At 42.2% G+C, this 21315-nt stretch overlaps 1 long non-coding RNA gene across 1 annotated transcript; it reads right to left on the reverse strand.

Moving 5' to 3' along the window:
* Positions 1 to 9660: 9660 nt before the first annotated feature.
* Positions 9661 to 12621, reverse strand: LOC121140695. The gene is made up of 2 exons (XR_005877620.1): positions 12437 to 12621; positions 9661 to 10011 (listed from the first exon to the last, which is right to left on the reverse strand). It is a non-coding gene; the product is annotated as an uncharacterized LOC121140695 (long non-coding RNA).
* Positions 12622 to 21315: the final 8694 nt, after the last annotated feature.

The following is a 21315-nucleotide window of genomic DNA, read 5'->3' on the forward strand; positions in this document are numbered from 1 at the left end:
AAGGTTAGCACATTGATTCAGTCAGGTTTCTCATTTTTTTCACAAGGTCTATTTGTTTTCTGTCTCTCAGTTCGAAGTAAATGCCTTGGGTTGCCCATCTCACTTATCGCTAAATGTTCTTCTTTTCTTCCTAGATTTTGTGCGTCAGAAAACAAACGTTGACAGTGTCAAGATATATCACAGCATATGTATATCCCTCGAGAGCATGGAAGATGCCCCAACTTGACCCCTCAGCTTTCCTTCTAGAGCACATTTCTTTCCTTGGCACCTCATTAGCCCCGGTGTCCTGGAAATCTAGGAATACATAAAACCTTCCCTCTGGCGCTCATGGTGCTGGGTTGGGGACTGGCCCATACTTGGTCTGAAGATGTATTCTGGCTTCTCCTGCTTTACTACTAGAGCCAGAATCCAATTTGTTCTTAGAACCTAACACTGGGTTGTCATCAACAGCATTTTTGACTAGGATTTTATAACAGACAGCTCTTTTTCCACAGATGGATATGCCATGTATTGCATTCTTCAGGGAGAAAGGGAATTGCTGCCCAAAGCATTTCTATAAAATGTTTGAATAATGACAGAGGCAAGATCAGATCCATTGCTTTCTGATGAGCTGACTTTGTGTAGAGCCTAGGGGAAGGGGAAGTTAATACTCCACTTAGACGGCCTGTTTGAGAAATCAGATGTCTTGATCATATTTTTGGCAAATCCTGGGCTGCAATCAATTCTTGGAGGAGTCCTCTAACAGGTGTTCACATGGATGCTATTCTGGGCTGTTGATTAAAGAGGGTTCCATGTGCTTTCAACACCAGATGTGTGAAGAGCACACATTTAGCAAAGAGGCCTGACTGATGTTTTCTCCAGATGGACCACAGGGGTGTCTGCAGAAAATAAACCAATTTTAGTGGGTGAGGTCATAAGGGTTGAAAGAGGTCATTTTGGCCTGAAGAGAAAGGCATTCAGAGGTTATGTTTAATCTGCTTGGGTGTCTGTGAGTTTGTTTGTTAAAGGTAAGAACGGGAAAAAAATGAAGGTAGCTTATTCCTTTGTCTGCTTTTCCTACCATCACTCCAGCAGGACTGTTGGCTAATGAAAAAGATACTTGGGGTCAGAAGGAGACGAGTTATCAAACTATGGTATATAAAATTCTATGCTTAATTCTGTGGGAGAAGATGTGAACAAGGCTGCATCTGCTCGACGCTGTTTTTCAACCAGGGCCATTCTGTTGCTCAAAGATGAAGACCATTCTCCTTGTCAGAACTTAGAGGGCTGTTACTACTACCTAGGGAGGAATCAGGGGTGGTGCTGATCATTTTACAAAGCACAGGATAGTCCCAGCAACAAACATGTCTTAGTTGGGGCCTCTACTGCTATGGAGAGACATCATGACCACAGCAACTCTTATAAAGAAAAACCTTTAATTGGGGCTTGGTGGTTTGGTCCATTATCTTCATGGTGGGGAACATAGCAGTATGCAGGGAGGCATGATGCTATAGAGGGTCTAAGAGTTCTCATCTTGATCTGCAGGCAGCAGGAAGTGCACAGCTTGAGCATCTGAGACCTCAAAGTCCACCCCTGCAGTGACACACTTCCTCCAACAAGGCCACACATACTCCAACAAGGCCACATACACTAATAGTGTCACTCCCCAAAGGCAAAGCACTCAAGTACATGAGTCTATTGGGAGTCAAAGCGATTCAAATCACCACAAAAAAACTATGTGATTTGAAATGTCAATTGTGCCAATGAACTGAGAAACCTTAGTCTCAAATAAATTTGTCATCCATCCCATTCTCTCAGGAAGTAGAAGGAAGGAGACAGCCTGAGACTGGGAGTTCTAGAGAAATAGACTATAAGCTATCAATTCCTCAATTCTCCTCCTCGCTGTTACCTTTCTAGGTACCTCTGTATTCAGCAGTAAACTCTTTGCCAGTCTCACATCCATTAAACCTCTCTGGAAAGCCTTCACAGAAACAGCTAGAGGTGTGTCTCCTAGGTGGTTCCAAATACAGTCATACTTATAGTGAAGTTTAACCATCATGAGTCTCTTTGCCCCCTCTTCTCTGGCAAATTCTTAACTATCTTTTAAGGCCCCATTTAGATGTTCAACCTGTCTTCCCATCTTGGTCCCTCTCAGCAGAGAAAATACTCCCTCCCTTTGCCTCCTGTACAACACTCATGCTGTGACAGTTCATTTGCATCTTAGGGAAGCCAAACTTCTGGAAATAGAACGTGGAGTCTTTCCCATGGCTACATCCTATGTCCTGACAACATATCTAGCACTTAGCAGGTGAATGATGGGGAATATTCTTCTGTATATATTTTTATCTTATTGGCTGATGAAGAAGACACTGTGGCCAATAGGGCAGTGGGATAGGTGGGTCTAGGAGATGAGGAGGATTCTGGGAAATGTAGGCAGAGAGGAGCCATGTGATCCCCGGAAGTGAAGTAACTGGCCAGAAATGGCCACTAGCTAACCACAGAGGTCTAGAGGTCTGGAGGTCTGTACAGATAGACAGGAAGTGACATAGCTGGGCCGAATCAGAATATAAACAGGGATAAACAGGAAATCACTCTCTTCTTTGCAGAGACAGAATGTAGACCCCAACAGAGTAAGAGACCTGGACCTTTTCACTGGTGAGATAAGACCACGTGGAAATACTTAGATTTATAGAAATGGGTTAGTAATTAAGACAGAGCTAGCCAATAAGAAATGTTAGTCACTGGCCAAGTTTCATAATTAATATAGCATCTATGTGTTTATTTGAGGCTCAAGGGCCTTGGGACGTGCCGGGTCAGAAAGGGACCTAGCCAGGCCAAGAAAACTCACGTTACAGGTAAACAACAATTTTATGCCAAATTCCTTTTCTAAAAAGATCCTGAATTTCTGTGCCTCTCCCACAGAGAACCCAGATTTCATAAACAGAAACAGCATTTGTTGTGACTTGGAGAAAACATGTGTTGTCTGGGTTGTATGAAAATCACTCAGCACAATGCCTGAAACATAGATTTTTTTTTTTAGTAAATGAGGATCATTTTCCTTCAAAGCAACTCAGCAAAACACATGGCACAGCCTCTGGGAATACGCAGGTAGGAAGGTGTCATCCACACTGTTGTCATGAAGACTGATGATTGTCACAATTCTGCCCATTTCCTACCACTGCCTAGTACCTGTACTCCAGGACCAGACATGTGGTGTGAAGGAGACCAGATGTCAAACCAGACTTACCCTTCACACTGTCACCTGGCAGCATTGCAGGGAAGTGGCTGCCTGGACCTCTCATGGAAATAGGACTTGCTCTCAGCCCACCAGATATACGAGCAAAGAAGATATTTGTGCTACTGAGCAAATGCTCTTAAGGGGCAAACACATCTCCTCCGTGCTCCCTCTTTATCCACTGCCTATGAGCAGATCCCAAGAAGACCCTGGGTCCTAGAATCACTGAGGAGAATCACCTTCAGAAATCTTAAATCATTGCACCAATGTGAAATACACTATTACAGCTTATGTGTCTGTCCTTGGGTAACTTTGTTACAGTTTAGCCTACCTTAATTTATGCTATGATTTGTAATGAAAATAAATCACACTGTGTTCAAGTGGAATATGATATTCATCCTCTCTTCCTTCTAGAATATTGTCAATATGATGCTAAGGAGTAACAGCCTGGGCAGAAGGAATTTATCAGAGTATGTAAATATCAGCAAGTGTCTTGGAGGCGGGAAGCAAATGAAAGAAAATTGACTGGGGTCAGGTGGAAAATACAGAATCTGTACCAGTCTGGCCTCATATGGGAAAAGGTTAGCTTATCTTCCCGCTTCTGCCTAGAAGAGTCCTGCAGACATTGCAACTATAGAAACTCCAGTGGAGGACTGGAGTGGGAAGTAAAGTAGAAAGAATTACTCACTTGCAGGTCCAAGAGAAAAATGCTCTCTGATGACCCCAATTCAGGGCTCAAAACAAACAGGCAGGCATCCAGCTGCCCATGCAAATAGAATGAGCATGTTTCTCCCAACAACCGGACGAGCTACCCAGGATAAAGCAGGAGATGATTTCAGTGTCTCTATTAAACCTCCCTGCGTTACAACATTTGGAGAGCAGCCAGTACTAGGAGTACTACCATTCCACGCATCAAAATCAAGAGCTGTAGACCAGCAGCTCAACTCCCATCAGCAGCTCAGTCTTCTTACCCCTTACTGTAGCTTTCGTTTCTCATCATTTATTTGTAATTTTCTATTACCCTTATCCATGACTGAAACATAAAGCATTATTTCTGAACATAATTAAGATTTGTCTGTAGGATCATTTTAATTATGCTAACTTAGAAACCAGTGTTTGTCTTTTTCTGACAAATACTTCTGTGTCATTTATGCTTAATTTATTTCTTCTTGTCCGATCAACCCCCCAGACACTTTTTGTTTCTTTTGCATTTTTAAACATTACACATGCTTTCACATCTCTGCAAACATCCATATCTCTTACGCCTTCCAATTTCTAACATTCCTCATCTTTCTGTTTTTCCCTTTGCTCTTCATTTTGCCTGTTCAAGCTAAGTATCTTCTGATACTGTATGGAGAAGCTTACTCTGAAGAGTCCTGGCACATCTCACAATAATTGTGTTGCACGTCCACACTTCTGCATGCCTTTAATCCCTGAATACAACTTTGTTCTCCTGGCACCTCCTGCTGGTGCACTTAAGAAATGCAGATTGCTTTGGCCTGGCAGAGTACAGGATGAAAAGATGAGCCAGCCATGCACTTCAGAAGAGAAGGGCTCCAATAGAATGGCCCTTGCTTCCTCTCAGCTTATCTAGGTTTCTCGTGCTTTTCTTTCTTAGTTTCACAAAGGGGGAAAACAGATAACCTAAAAAACTGCAGGAAACCAATGTTATTGAAAATCTGCCTCAGGCTCCTGGAGGTAGGACCAGATGTAGGTTTTCAAAGTAAGAATCTACCAAAGACTTTTTAAGAGAACAGAAAGAACCTATATATTTGTATATATGCTACAGCAAATACTCTGGTGAATATTTTTAAATAGTCTACGATATTTAATAATCACAATAACATCTTATGCTCCTCTAATTTTCAAATGAGGAAATTAAATTCGGAGACATTATTGGTGACCCAGGCAAGACCACACATCTGGTCAGAATTTGAAAGCAGATCTAGCCATGAAATGTAATTGTTGGGAGACTGCTGAGCACAAGGATAAATAAATATAAAGAGCCCATCACCATCATGGGAATTCAGTGGTTGGAGAATGCATAAATGCAATAGAGTTATTAGAATTTATACTAGTAACAAAATTTGTAATTCAAATAATTAGTGTAGTCTCAAAGTTTCTTTTATTTGAACTGAGGTGGAATGAAAACCTCAGTGATCATAATAACAAGACAAAGAGCAGTTTTGATTTAAAGTTTCTTAATAATGGAGGCTGTGTCCAGTACCAAAGCTCAGGGGGTCTGGCTAAATCAAAATAGATGTCTTCTAATTAAAAACAAATGCAAGCCATTGACAAACATGATTAGTACAAGTTACACTCGATAGAAGGCTAGATCATCTGAGATTATATGATGGCAAACATCTGGATGTAGAGATGGGTGAGAGGCTGAATTAAATAGCCCATGTTTGGACAGCTGGATCATATCATATTTAGGGCAATATCTTCTCACCCCTGTGTCCCTGCTTCCCACCAAACAAAAATAAGTTACTTCTCCAAAGCAGCTTGGGGTCGTGTATCTAACCTCTGTTGGCACGCAGATAGTTGAGGCCAGAGACTGCCACTTCGTCAAACCACTGACCTGCAGTCTGGGGGCTGCTGTGGTTAAGCAGGGAGCTAAAGGCCTTCCAATAATAATTTTAGCATTTGTGAGTGTCTCCCTTGGATTATGAAAGGGCAAATGCATGTCATCTTGCTGCTGGTGGAATTCTTCTTGCTCTTGGCTCAGAGAAGGAAGCAAGGTTAGGTGACCTGAAGGAATCTCTGTTTTATTGACAGGATCTTACTAGGCAGCTAGGATGCTATGTCATCTCAGTCTCTGAGTACTGGGAAAGTGTTTACCACCTCACCCAAAATAAGGTGTTTCTTAATTTACAGCAAAGTGATATTTTGGAATGTTCTTTTTTCCTTATTCTTCACTGGATCCCTGACTATTTAGTTTCTTGCAAGGTATGGGAGTAAGAAAGAGATATGTCTCATCATCCTTTTTGATAGTTTCCAGTCATAGCATCATTCATTGTATATTTTCATATATGTGCTTGACTGTGGAGTTGTTCATTAGCATTTTTCAATGTAGTGCTGTCCATTAGAATGAGAAAATAGAAATGGGTAAATTGTCTTGATGGTAAGAGGTTGATTAAATAAATCATGGGACATTAAGAGTTGCTGTGGAGGGCCAGGACCCAGAGACCTAGGATGGACCCAAACGTGACTGGCAAAAATGAAAAAAAAAAGTCAATGATTCCTAACGATATTCTGCTATACTCATAGATTTTGACTAGTCTAGTTGTCATCAGAGAGGCTTCACCCAGCAACTGATAGAAACAGATGCAGAAACCCACACCCAAACATTAGGCAGACCTCAGGAAATCCTGTGGATGAGAGCAAGGAAGGATTATGGGAGCTAGGGGGGCCAAGGACACCCCTGGAAAACACAGAGTCAATTTACCTGAGCTCAGGGGAGCTCATAGAAACTAAGCTGCCAACCAGAGAGCTTGCATGGGACTGACCAGGGCCCTCCACACACATGTTGTGTGGCTTGGTCTTCTTGAGAGACTCCTGGCAGTGGGAGCTGGGGCTGTCCTGACTCTGTTGCCTTTTCTCCTGCAGGGTTGACTCATCCAGCCTTAATAGAGAGGAGACAGATAGTCTTGTTGCAACTTGATATGCCATGGCTAGCTGATATACGCGGGAGGCCTGCACTTCTCTGAAGAGAAGGGAGAGGGAGTAGATGCAGGGAGATGGGGAGGTTGGGTAAGGACTTGGAGGAGAGGAGAAAGGGTGGGAAAATGATTGAACTTGGAGAAAATAGTTGATTAATTTTAAAAAGGGTCTCTGTGGTCAGGGTCTCTTCACAACAATGGAACACTGACTAAGACAATTACTCAGGTTCAGATCTTTCACAGTGATAATGAACAATGGGAGAAAAGCTGGAGACCTAACGGAGAAATGGCAAAATCATGGAAGGCAGGCAGAAAAGTTTAGACGTGACCAGGTATCTCAGTGGGAAGCTCCGTCAGGTCCCCAGTAAGAAGCTGATGGAACTGGAGTATTTTTATATTTATGCTCTGGGGGACTGGAACTAAGGGAGCTGAGGAGAAGTGGTTGCAGCACTGGAGGCCAGAAATAATGAAGACCTGATCTAGAGTAGTGGGAGTAGGGGTGATGACAAAGGGTGAGATGCTGACATGGATCAGGGGTGGGAGTACAAGGTGATGGTTAGCGGGATGTGATTGTCCCAGTGATGACAGGAAGGATGGGTACCAGTAGAAGAAAGAGAGTGAGAGATGGCCTCTGTTTGCTCATTCAGCTTTTCTCAGTGATCTTAAAGAAATGGGGAAATCCTAGCCATGTCAGCCCCACCCCCAAGTGTTAGCAAATTTGTGTATTGTCTGGGCCATTGTTTCTTTAGCCTTCACTTTTTCAATTCAAAGAACTCTGTGTTCAGTGATTCTTGTTTGTTTTAAAGGGAGACATTTTTAGAGGAGGCTCATTTGTTATTATAAATAAAAAAAATGGTGTGTCCACTTGGCACAAACTGAAAAATTAAAACCTGTAACAGCAAAACTGCATTATTAGATTCATATTGTCAAATGTCTGGCCCTGAAATCTGTTCTAAGAGTGTTATTTATCCAACAGCTAAAGAGTGCTAACTAGAAACATTCTGACACGTTCTAGAATCAAAAGCACTAGAAGAGAATTGAAAAGGGAAGAACTTTCTCCTGATGTCATATGTCACTTAAGGACATATCTGTGTGTCCCCTAAAATCGCCTAAGTCAGGATCTAAAGTTTGTAAACACTGCTCTGGGTGAAGACTCTCCTCTCCGTCCAGAGCACTGGGAATGTCTGCATCTCTCCTGAGGGGTGGGGTGGGGGAGAAGCCAGTGGCTAGAGAGACATGGAGACAGGAGAAGAAACAGACACGTGATAGGGTCTGCCTAGGAGCAAAGCCACTGTGGTTGAGGCTGGGTGCTCAGTAAACACAGAAGAGAAAACAAACCATTGGTGAGAGTGAGACCATGAATGATCACATATGTACGTCAATGCCCTGAAAGGGGAAAAGGAATTGATGCCCATGGGAACCAACAACCACGCCCGCAGGACCACCTGGGAAGTGAAGCTGATGAGGTGAAGTCAGATGTGACATGTAAATGTATTTCTTTTCTATCTGGGAAAGGTAAACCAAACATCTAAACCAGAACCTTGACAGGAACCGCTCAGTTTCTGTGGTTGATTTCTTAGATTTTTGGGATACGTTTTCCCTTAGCAGTTGAAAGAGTTAGCTGATCGCTTCATGTCTTCTACACCATCCTACAGATACTTACAAAATTTGCGTTGCACTTGTAGAAGCCCCAAATTTGTGGATGCTATCCCACTTTTTCAGAAGCATCCAGCAGTAATTCTACTGATAGGTCACTTGTCCAGAACAAGACAGCCACACTTGGTCACTGATCCTCTAGCTCTTAAATCAAGGGACATAGTCTTTGGTGGTTTAAAACACACACACACACACACACACACACACACACACACACACACACACACACAAACTCTTTTTGAAAATGTTTTCCTGTTTGTGTTCCTCCACCATTAGGTGGCACAGTCATCAGCGAGCTGGTAGTTATGGTGCACATAATTATTATGCTTCCCTGGGATCCAGTCAGCACGTGGGCCTCTAAATTAGATCCAAGTCATCTCAAGAAACCCTACTTAATTCTTAAGAGAGGAGTTTTCACATTCCATGTCTACTTTTTCTTTACAAGGAGCTGCAATCCTGGAACTAGGCTATGTCTTCTGGGTTGATGGGTAGATATTAGCATCCTTAAATAGCATTTCTCTGGTGCCCACACAAGCCTGGAAAATGTAAGGTTGTTTGGTATCCTGAAAATTAATGAGTTTCTTGAATACTAGTAAGTGTCTGTTGTTGATGTGAGGGAAGGTTTTGAGGTCTTAATAGGCTGAGCTCCTTCCTGTGTGCTTGGGTAATTTTTACTCTCCAAAGACACTTTTTAAAAATCCCCATGAAGCCAACGGAATGTCACAGAATGGCGTGCCTTATGTTATGGCTGTAAGGCTTTCTTCTTGTTTTTAAAGAGACCACATATCTGGAGGATTCAATCACTGACTTTAGAGCCAGCTAGGGAGCCCGTGATTTGGGGCTGGTCATGTCTTCAGAGCACACAGTATGGGTGGACATGTAGCTGAGCAGAGGTAACTTTCCAGGGCCTGAATCGTGTCCTGAGTCTTACCCCCACTGAATGAGAAAATTGCTTAGAGTCCATCCACTTCAGGAATGAATAATCAAGTCAGGTGTGTTGGCTCATGCCTGTAGCTCCAGCCCTTGGGATACAAAGGCAGGAATGCCATTGCTGGTCCGAGTCTAGCCTGGGCTAAACAGTTCCATGACAGCCTAGGTTATACAATGACACCCTGTCTCAATAATAACTAAAAGTTAACTAGTATTTTAATCAAAATAAATAAACACACATCTGTGATTTGGTCCTCTGGAGCTTAGATGTTAATATAGGAAAGACTACAAAGTACAGTCAAAGACGAAATGATAGGATCTTGTGGCTTATTAGATCTTTGAGAAGCTGGAGAAATGTCATTTCCACACCACTCCCCGCACAAGGCCTCTGCCTGTTCCAGTGACAGGTCCTTAAGGCAGGAAGAAACAAGCTGGGAACTGGCTCCTCCAGCCCCATATTAGCCCAGTCATCGGCCCTCAGCTCATCTCTCCTGTATTCGCTGATGGAGTGGGGGTCTCTGCAAGAGTCATGACCAACAGGGAAGCCATCTGCGAAGAGACAAAAAGGAAACCTCAGTTTAGTCAGACTTAGTCAGCCAGGCTGGATCAAACTTCTGGAGTTTCTTCTAAGTATATTTAAACAAAGTAAATTTAGGGAAAAAAGTTTCCTGGTATAAAACAATCCCCAGTGCACAAGGAGGTATGATTACATTGAAACTTGGTTCAAAGTACATGTAACTTTTTCCAAGAAGGTAGATTCTAGAGATAGGCCACCTGTACTATCTTAATGGCCTAGGGAAGGATCTGGTGTGGTCTCGGTCATACAGATAGCATAGAGGGCATTTGGACTATTAGCCACCTCTGGTCCTGGTTGTGGGAGTTTGGGAGAACCCCTGGGTATACAGATAATGCAAGGGTCATCTAGACTATTAAGTCTCTCTGGCCCTGGTTGGGAAAGCTTGAAACAGCCTGGACCTTTAGATAATTCAGGTCATGGGACTATTAATCACCTCCAATTCCAAGTCTTCTAGGTGGAAAAACATGTTATATATCTTTTTCTTTGAAAAGACAACCCTGCCTGCTTAACATTCCTGGTTTCCCTGGTGATCTGTGTGCCTAAGGACCTCTGTGCTCCAAAAATGATAGGTCAGTGAACCAGTGAACCAGTGAACCTTGGGAACACAATCCCTTTTGTAAGTGGGTACTACTTGCAGTCAGTGTAGGATTTAAAAAAACAAAACAAAGCAAAACCATGTTGCCAGATAAGCATGTGTCAACCATAAGAAGGACTGATGCTTCTCAAAATTAGCTTTGGTTAAGAGAAATGAACAGAACCTAGAGAAACACTGCCTTGCACAACTAGGATGAAACTAAGATGGTTTTCCTTCAGATAAAATCTAGAGTAGTCCTGTTAATTCTAGAAGAATTAACATAGCGAATCTGCTATGTAAAGTTCTGTCAGGTCAGTTCGTAGCTAGTGCCTGGAACTGCGACTCTCGAACTGTTGGGGAGTGTCTAGAGAGATGGCTCTGCAGTGACGAGCACTGGCCACTCTTCAGGAGGACCCAGGCTCAATTCCCAGCACCCATATGACAGCTCACAGCTGTCTGTAACTCCAGTTTCAGGAGATACAAAGCTCTCTTCTGGCCTCCAAAGGCACCAAGCAAGCAAAATGCTTACACACATAAGATTAAATAATACTTTTGAAGAACAACTAGCGTTTTCTGCCCCCCAAAGCAAGAAGAAAATGCAGAGTTACGTTTTAATTGACTCAAGAGCCTTAGACATTTAAGCCTGTGGCTGGATCATCTGTCTGCTTTTCTTGCAGGAGTATGAAATTTTGGAAGATGATAGGCAGAGGGTGACTAGCATGACCAGCTTCCAAAGGAACTCCCCTGCTTGCAAGCATCACACTCCATGTTGCATTGCCATTGATGGGCAGAGAAGCCAAAGAGTCCTATAAAATGAATCCCCACTCTCCCTGATGTTTTCCCTGGTAATAGGATTGCTTCCTACACAGCTGTAAGAAGTTTCAGCTACATGGCCACCTATACCCTTGAGTCCTAGCAAACTTCTGAATGTGTAGGTGCTCCAGGGGAGACTGGAACAGTCTGGACCAGGAAGAAAGGAAAAAATAATGATCAGGAGCTAGGGATCCTACAACCTTTTAGATAGCTGTCTTTAAATATGCCTGACTGTTATTGGCCAGGGTGGCTCTTCCTTCTTCCTGTTTTAACAGACTGGAGAAAAGAAAGGAGAAGCGTAGCTGGCTCTCTGTAGTGTTCCAAGTGTACCCCCTGTGGGATAGTACTGAGTTGTCTATATACCATGTTCTTTTTTTTTCTATCTACATCTAACAAGAATTACTGAATTACTTAGGGAAGTAACCAAAATAATAAAATAGAACAACTGCTAATAGACCATGATTAAACAAAAGAATTAGTCATGGTCAGCACAAACTTGTAACAGTGAGTCTGGTAACTGGGTCAGCTGTTCAGTGATTGACAGGCAGAGTGGTACACAGTGTGTGTACACAGCATGTCCAGGACAGGATGCAACAGAGCAGTGTGGATTTCATTGCACCATTCAGAACTGTACATATTGATGCTTTATGTATACTTCTGGAATTTTTCATATGTAATATTCAAAGAGTAACTAAAACCACAGAAAAGTAATTCTGTGGATAAGGCAGGAACTGTCAAGATTACTATGATAAAATTGTTACACAAATCAAATTCTATCACATTGACCACAATTTCATCAGTGGCCACACCCAGCTAAAAGGAGACTGCAGGGTGTCTTTTTTCATTTTCTTTTTCAATCCTGTGTTTCCCAACCACCTGGAGTTCTTCACTAAGGAGGGAGAAGGAAGTAGGTACTGGGGGATAACTGGCAGACTTTGTCCCAAAAAGAAGAAAAAAGAGTGAATCAAGTTAAGGACATTTAAGCAAAATTAAACAGGTCGAAGTCTTACCTTAGCTTTAGGCTGAATTTTAAGTGAAAAAGAGACAGGTTGCTTGCCTATAAAAAGATTGATTCTGGGACCAGTGACCAGCTGCTGAGCCCTTGGCAAGCTGTTAAGCGATTGTTCGTGGCTAGAATTGAGAATTGCCTCGACACTAGTCCCCTGCTGTTCTCTTCCTCTATCTCTCCCTTCATTTTCAATTTTTTTCCCTAAAAAAAAAAAAAACATTTCCACTGGAACTCTCTTCAAACCAAATGGAAAAATCAAGCCTGAGATATTTGGTTCTCTATACAACTCACAAACTACCTATCCACAACGCCAGGGCAAATTATAACTGTCCTCAAATGTCTAACTTGACCTGACCCATGACCACATTTTCTATCTTATGTGGCATAGTTGCCCCTCCTCTTTGACTTCCAGTCAGAAAAGCTTCACACACCACACACAAATGAATCAAACGTTGCTAAATGAGGAAACTCCTTCTTGGCCACTGCAACTCAGTGGCCTGACAACTGAGTGTTCAGAAGAGCAATTTAGTACTTGACCTGTAAAGAAACATATTGAGGATTAGCAAATTAACGACTGAACGCCTCATTGTCCTAAGGAAGTCAGGAACATTTGGTTGTCTTCAGAAATCTTGGCTCTGTCAGTGAGTCAGGGCCCTTCTCAGCCTTGTTTATTTTACATAAGTCACTTAACCTCAATGGCTCCTCATCCTTCGGTGGCCCAGTGAGGAGAGTAATGGTTGACCTGCCTACCACACGGGGTTGCTGTGAGGAGAAACCAAAGCAACCATGGTGTGGGTGAAATCTCTAAATCTCTGTGAGAGCTGAGCTTAGAGTTCTAGCAGGAACTTCTCATTTTATGGAACATAAAAGTTAAGCTTCCGGTTCTGACCTTCTTGTCCCATGGCTATATAATTCTCTCCAGCCCAGGCTAGTGTTTCTTGTTTTGGAATGGTGATCTATCATTTCTCATAGCTCAGAAGTCTCAAGTCTGGGAGGTCACTTAATAAAGAATTATGAGTTCACTCAGTAAATCAAAGAATTCCATGGTCTGACTTGGCCTCTTGTTGTGCTCTGGAGAAACCAGGCCTGGCATTCCCTTTTTTTTTTTTTTATCAAGAATGAAGTTTTCTCCCTTACCTTCTGCCCTAGATTGTACAGTAATCTACCATCTCAGAAAGAAATTCTAAAAAAAATAACCTTCAGACAAAATGATGGATGAAGGCCACCTCCTGTGATAAGATGTGAGGTTTCCACAAAACAGTATAAATTGGACCTTAACGGGCTGGCATCAATCTACGATGTGGTCTGCTTTCTTAAGGTTACACTCTACTAACATTACAAAGGAAATCTGATTGAAGACTCATACAGTTTTAGAATTATGCCATTGCGGAAAAAGAAAAGGCACAAAAATCTACAGTGGACAGGCAAAGGTCTGGGAGATGAAAGGCTCTTATTCCCAAGGCGACCTTTTATTATTCATATGGTCCTTCTTAGAAAAACCAAAGGTATCCTGAGGAAGCACAGTAGATAAGTGAAATTTGAATAAGGGAGAACTCCTCCTGTGTGTCAACAATTCGGAATACAAAGGAGTAATTCAGCAGCTCTTGGTGGGGGATATGGGGTGGATGGAGATACTCCAAGTTAGGAGAGTCTGAGAACGTGATGCATTTTTGGAGTTTTGTTCTCAATGTATGCACTATTGACTTTTAATTCTAAAGACAGGCTCAAAATGTGCTTGAAAAATGCCATGGTGCCTGTTTGTTTTACGGAGTTATAAATGGAATAAGCAAAGCTGCTGAGGAACTGAGAGTTAGGCAGACAGCTAGAGAGGCCACGACTAGGTAACAAAGATGGTGAACTTCCAAGATGACTGGCTTCTTCCCCATTCTCCCGACCTGGGATGAAAGCTTGGCAGTTTAAACCGAAGGCTTGTAGGCTTTTTCTACTGTCAGTGAGTCCCTGCTGATGGACTGCGTCAATAAGTTTGCAAATGACATTTTAAAACCCTTTCTAACTTCTTAAAAATTTAAAGACTATATAATCGCTGGTATCTCCTGGCCTGGGTACTGCAGGCAGGTGACTCACCCCTGGCAGACCAAGCAACCTAGAATCTCCTGAGATCGATGGGCTACTCCTGCCCCCACTGGGGGGAGAGGTGAGCTTCCGCCCCTGTCTCCGGCTGACTTCCGCTTGCCCACTCTGGGAACTTCTGGCCTGGGCACTGTAGGCAGGTTGACTCGCCCTCGGAGCACCAGGCAATCATGAGTCTGCTGACAGCACTGTGCTAGTTCAGCTCCCACCCACCAGGAGAGGGAGCACCTCAGACCCACCTGCAGCACCCACTGTGAGACCCATCAGAGTATTGGACCTGCTTTCACCCATCAGCAGAGAACCTTGGACCCTTACCCACCAGGAGAGGGAGAGACCCCCACCTCCACCCACTGGAAGAAGGGATGGGAGGATGACAATATAAGAATATATTTCAATAATATAAAAGCAAAAATGACACCACCAGAGTCTAGGGACTCTACACACCAGCAAGACTTGAACATCCCAACACAGATGAAGCAGAAGAGAACAACTTTAAAAACAACTTCATGAAGATGACAGAGACCCTGAAAGAGGAAATGAGAAAATCCTTTAAAGAAATGGAAGAAAAGACAAACTAAAAATAGCAAGAAACAATTCAAACAGTGCAAAGTTTGAAAGCTGAAATAGAGACAATAAAAAAAAACACAGCCTGAGGGAATGCTGGAATTAGAAAAGGTGGGTAAACAAGCAGGAGCTACAGATACAAGCATAATCAACAGAATACAAGAGATGGAAGAAAATCTCAAGTGTTGAAGATTACCAGGAAAAACTGATTCATCAACCAAAGAAAGTCTTAAGTCCAACAAATCCCTAACACAAAATATTCAGGAAATATGGAACACCGAAAAAAGACCAAACTTAATAATAGGTACAGAAGAAGGTGAAGAAACCCAACTCAAAGGTGTAGAAAACATACTCAACAAAATCATAGAAGAAAACTTTCTCAACCTAAAGAAAGACATGCCAATGAAAGTACAAAAACCTACAGAACACCAAATAGAGTGGAGCACAAAAAAAAAGTCCACTGGTCACATAATAATCAAACATACAGAATAAAGAAAGAATATTAAGAGCATCAAAGGAAAAAGACCAAGTAACATATAAAGGCAAATCTATCAGAATTAGACCTGACTTCTTCATGGAAACTCTGAAAGCCAGAAGGTCCTGGAAAGATACTCTACAAACACTAAGAGACCACGGATGCCAGCCCAAACTCTATACCCAACAAAGCTTTCAATCACTATAGATGAAGAAAACAAGCTATTCAAGGAACAAAAATAGATTTAAACAATACATATCCACTAATCCAGTCCTATAAAAAGTACTGGAAGGAAAACTCCAACATAAAGAAGTTAACTACATTCACAAAAACATAAGCAAAAGCCAAGAATTAACACTCAATGGTCCTTAATTTCCCTCAATATTAATAGTCTTAACTTGCCTTTAAAAAGACACAGACTAAGGAAGGTATACAAAGACAGAATCCATGCTTCTTCTGCATACAAGAAACACACCTCAACTTAAAAGACGGGCATTACCTCAGAGTAAAGGGTTGGGGTAAGATTTCCCAATCAAATGAACCCAAGAAACAAGCTGGTGTAGCTATCCTAATATCTGACAAATTAGACTTCTAACTAAAATCAATCAAAGAGATAAAGAATGGCATTTCATATTCATCACAGGAAAAATCCATCAGGAAGAAGTCTCAATTCTGAACATCTATATGCCAAAGACAAAGGCACCCACATTCGTAAAAGAAGCATTACTAAAACTCAAATCACACATGAGACCTCACACAGTTATAATGGGAGACTTCAACACCCCACTCTCACCATTAGACAGGACAAGCAGACACAAACTTAACAAAGAAACAAAGGAACTAGCAGAAGTTATGGCCCAATTGGGTTTAACAGACATCAATAGAACATTCCATCCAAACACGAAAAAATATACCTTCCTCTCAGTGCCACATGGAACCTTCTCTAAAATCAAACACATACTCAGCAATATAGCAAACCTCAACAGGTACAAAAAAATTGAATAACACCCTATATCTTTTCAGACCACCATGCTTTAAAGTTAGAATTCAACAACAACACAAATTGCAAAAACCCTACAAATTCATGGAAATTGAACATCACACAATTGCGCCATTCCTGGGTGAAGGAAGAAATAAGAAAGAAATTAAAGACTTCCTAGAATTCAATGAAAATGAAGACACAACATACCAGAACTTAGGGAACACTTTTAAAGCAGTAATAGGAGGAAAGTTCATAGTACTAAGTACCCACATGAAGAAACTGGAGAATTGTTACACTAGAGAATTAACAGCACAACTGAAAGCTCTAGAACAAAAATAAACAAACTCACCCAGGAGGAATAGACTCCAGGAAATAATGAAACTGAGAGCTGAAATCAATAAAATAGAAACAAAGAAAAATGTACCGAAGAGTTGGTTCTTCCAGAAAATCAACAAAATAGACAAACCTGTATCCAAACTAACAAAAAGGCTGAGAGAGAACATGCAAATTAACAAAATCAAGAATGAAAAGGGAGACATAACAATGGACACTGAGGAAATCCAGAGAATCTTCAGGCCATACTTTGAAAACCTGTACCCCCAAAATTCAAAAATTTAAAGGAAATGGACAATTTTCTGAATAGATATCACTTACCAAAATTAAATCAAGAACAGATAAGCAATTTAAACAGACCTATAACCCCCAATGAAATAGAAGCAGTCATCAAAAATCTCCCAACTGAAAAAAGGCGAAGGCCAGATGGCTTCAGTGCAGAATTCTACCAGAAATTCAAAGAAGAGCTAATTCCAATACTCCTCAAATTGTTTCATACAATAAAAGCAGAAGGTTCATTGCCAAACTCTTTTTACGAGGCTACAATTACCTTGGTACCCAAGAGAAAGGGAATGGGACAGGATCTCCTGAGCAGATTGGGAGCATGTGTGTAGGGGAGAGGGAGCTGGGTAAAAGAGAGGGGGAAGAGAAGGGGAGAGGAGGACATGGGAGAGCAGGAAGGTTGAGTCAGGGAAAGAATAGAGGAGAGCAGGAGAGATCTGGCACTAGTAAAATTTCCAGAGATCTACGAGGATGACACCAACTAGCAAACTAAGCAATGGTGGAGAGGCTACCTTAAATGCCCTTCCCTGATAATGAGTTTGACATTATATATCATCCTAGAGCTTTCATCCAGTGACTGATGGAAGCAAAGACAGGCACCCACAGCTAAACTCTGAACTGAACTCCTGGAGCCAATTGAAGAGAGGGAGGAGTGATTAGCAAAGGGGCCAAGACCAGGCTGGTGAAATGCACAGAGGCAGCTGACCTGAACAAGGGGGAACTCTTGGACCCCAGACTGATAGCTGAGAGACCAGCATGAACTGATCCAGACCCCCAAAATTTGAGTGTCAGCGAGGAGACCTCGGCAATCTATGGGGCCTTGAGTAGTGGATCAGTATTTATCCCTGGCATACAAATGGACTTTGGGATCCCATTCCACATCAAGGGATGCTCTCTCAGCCTGGACACATGGGATAGAGCCTAGGCCATGCTCTGGATGAAATGACAGGCTCTGGAGATCCCCACAGAGGGCTTCACCCTCCCTGGGGAGCAGAGTGGGAACTGGTGGGAGATTGGGAGTGTTGGGGGCATGAGGGGGGAGGGAGAGGGAGCTGGGACTGACATTGAAGCAAGCTTGTTTCTAATTTAAATTTTAAAAAAGATGTTTTAAAAAGGACAACCACATTAAATTCTTTACAGACTTTGCAAGTAAAACTTAAACACAATAGACTACAATGGTTCCCTTCCTCCCCAATGAACTTCTAGTTTGTTAAATGTATAATTGCTTAATAATTGCCTTTTTTAGATAGCCTTAAACTGATTCAGCCCGCCTATTTAAAAGTTTGATTCAAGGCAGAAACGTAATTTTAAAAAGAACACATTTTCTTTGCCTCAAAATTATCATCATCCAATTAATGTATTTTTGTAACAGCACAGGCTTTTCTTTCTCTTTTTAAAAAGACAGGTTCAGAGTCAACAATTGAGTGGAGAGAAAATTACTTTACTTAACTATTTTCGCTACTCAAGTAGTTAAGTAGAGTTAGCCAACCGAAAAGGGAACTCCTACTTTGAGAGCCAGGGTCTCTCATTGGAATAGTGGTTTGGATGAGTGATGCTCCCCATAGGCTCAGGCACCTGGGTATTTAGTTCCCATTTCGTGGCACTGTTTAGGGAGGCTTAGCTGTTGTACCCTTGCTGGAGGAAGTATGTCACTGGAGGTGAACTTGGAATTAGCACAGCCTCCTCCTACTTCCGGTTTGCTCTCTCTACTCTATGCTTGCAATAGAAGACATGAGTTCCTGCTCCAGCCTCTCTTATTCCTCAGGAACTTTAAGTCAAGATAAACTTGTCCTTCCGAAAGTTGCTTTTGGCCATGGTGCTTTACTACCAACAGAAAAGTAACTAATACACTAAGTGAGCAGCTTTATAATACCAAGGAGTTTGTGATGACTTCATGGGGTCATAGATGCAAACCCAACACATGCATATTCCAGGGTTACCAAGGCATTCTGAGAAAGGGGGTACACAGTTCATATTAGTACAGCATAAGTGCCATTCGGTAGTACTGTGAGGATTCTCTGGCTACACAAATATTCAGCTAAAGGGCTATAATAACAAATGTGCGGTCAGGCAGTGGTGGTACACGCCTTTAATCCCAGAACTTGGGAGGCAGAGGTGGGCACATCTCTCTAAGTTTGAGGCCAGCATGGTCTACAGAGTGAGTTCCAGGACTGCCAGAGCAATCCTGTCTTGAAAAGCCAAAAAGAAAGAAAGAAAAGAAGAAAGGAAGGAAGGAAGGAAAGAAGGAAAGAAGGAAAGAAGGAAGGAAGGAAAGAAGGAAAGAAGGAAAGAAGGAAGGAAGGAAAAAAGGAAGAAAAAAGAAATGTGCTATGTTCTCAATTGGCTCCATGTTTATAGTGTGAACACAGTTCAACCTTTTCTTTTGTATTGATTTGTATTGATTTCTAATCAATGCCCACACAGAACATAGAGATGGTCTGCTTTGTAGTCACCATTAGTGACACTCGATTTCTTGGCTTTGACATTCTCTCCCACAGTCTGATGATACCTGCTACTTTTCACACTGCCTTTTGCTTTTCAAGGAAGCTTTGCCCAAAGTGAGCTCTGTGGCTATGAGCATTGATGGGAGCCCAGCTACTTTTCAGTACATAAGCAAAGCCTTACCTATAGGCATTATGATGGCCAAGACAAGACTGAGGTTCTCTGTGTTCCTCCAAGCACACTACCAGTGCCTTACCGTTCTGTCCTCTGTGAAGCAATTACAAGTACTGCACCTGTGGCCACTTAGGACCATGTAAGGCAAACGCCACCCAAGTAACTGCTATAAAGCCTCGCAGGTGAAATCTCACACCAGCTTTTAGCCTCATTTCTCTGCTAGACTGGCCTCTGCTCAGAAGGGTAGGCCTGCAGCAGGTAGCCACGGCTCTCCTCTATGCTTGCCAAAGCCATGTTCCTATGGTGGTAGCAATTCAATTCACAAGAAATATCAAGGAGTTCAGCTTGCTGTGTCAAGAGCAGTGCTAGTCATCATAGCAAACTGTGTCCCATTACCAGAAAGCAGCTTTGAAAAGGGGAACATTCGCAAATCCTCTGGCTTTGCATGCCTTTACTTGACACTGGAAGCCAATGTTAAGACTTGCAGAAACTAGCCTGAGTTGCAAAGAGGACTGTTAGACTGTCATCTACAGCATAGCAGGACACCTCTCTCCAAGGTGTCCCTTAAAATAAATATAATGTCCTCTTGCCTAACTACAGTCTGGAAGATTCTCGCCATTTACCATTTTCCTTATAATCAGTTGTCCATCGACTTCATTTTCTCACACAAGGGTCCATAAATCAAAACAGGATCCTCAGTGCAGATCCAGGGTATACATGCTCTCTGTGTAAAAAGCAACATTGCCTTCAGCCAGTGACACAGAGACTGATCACTAATAGACTAAAAATGCAAAAACAAATGAACTGAGAAGAGCCGCAAGCATCAAGTAGATCTCCTCTAACAGGGAAAAAAACAAAATCCTGGCTTCTGATCCGACTCTTTAATTAAGTAAATGGGTTTTCAATGATGACCTTTCCAGTCCAGTAAGCATTTGCTATAAGAGAACTTTGGAAATGGCATGCAACAGGAGTATACCATCCAGGTCTCAGCTAATGCCTAGCAGAAGGTCTGGAGGTCAACACACAGGACTCGCCAGCATATGTTATATTTGTCTCTTTTCCTTCCAGGCTTTGAATGTTTCACCTTTCTTAAAGCTCTTCTGGGTTTTCCTTAGTACTAAGTCTGCTTGGTGTGACAATGGTTCCTCCAGGCATGGACCTAGGAGGTAAAGGCTGAAGAGGTCAGAGAGGAGGCTTAGATGTCCCCTGATGGGACAGGATGGGCTCGGTTGAGGGGATGCTTAGATGAGTCGCTGCCACAAAACAGACTCCGAAGGTATTTGGCAGGAGGGAGTCTCCATTATTCCAGAACTGCTGTCTGCTTCTAGCAATCACAGCCAAGGGGTCTACGTCTTCAGGAATTGTCAAGAATAAATTTATAACGAGTTTTTAAAATTTGAATACGGTAAGATTAACTTTTGTTTACAGCTCTGTGAATTGTTTGCTTGTTTGTTTGTCTTAATGCATGGATTAATGAAATCACTTTCCTGGTCAAGTTGCCACTTAGTCCTGTTCTGCTCCTCGAGGTCACATGTTC

Source organism: Mesocricetus auratus, unplaced genomic scaffold (assembly GCF_017639785.1).
Source record: "Mesocricetus auratus isolate SY011 unplaced genomic scaffold, BCM_Maur_2.0 Super-Scaffold_100006, whole genome shotgun sequence".
NCBI lineage: Eukaryota > Metazoa > Chordata > Mammalia > Rodentia > Cricetidae > Mesocricetus > Mesocricetus auratus.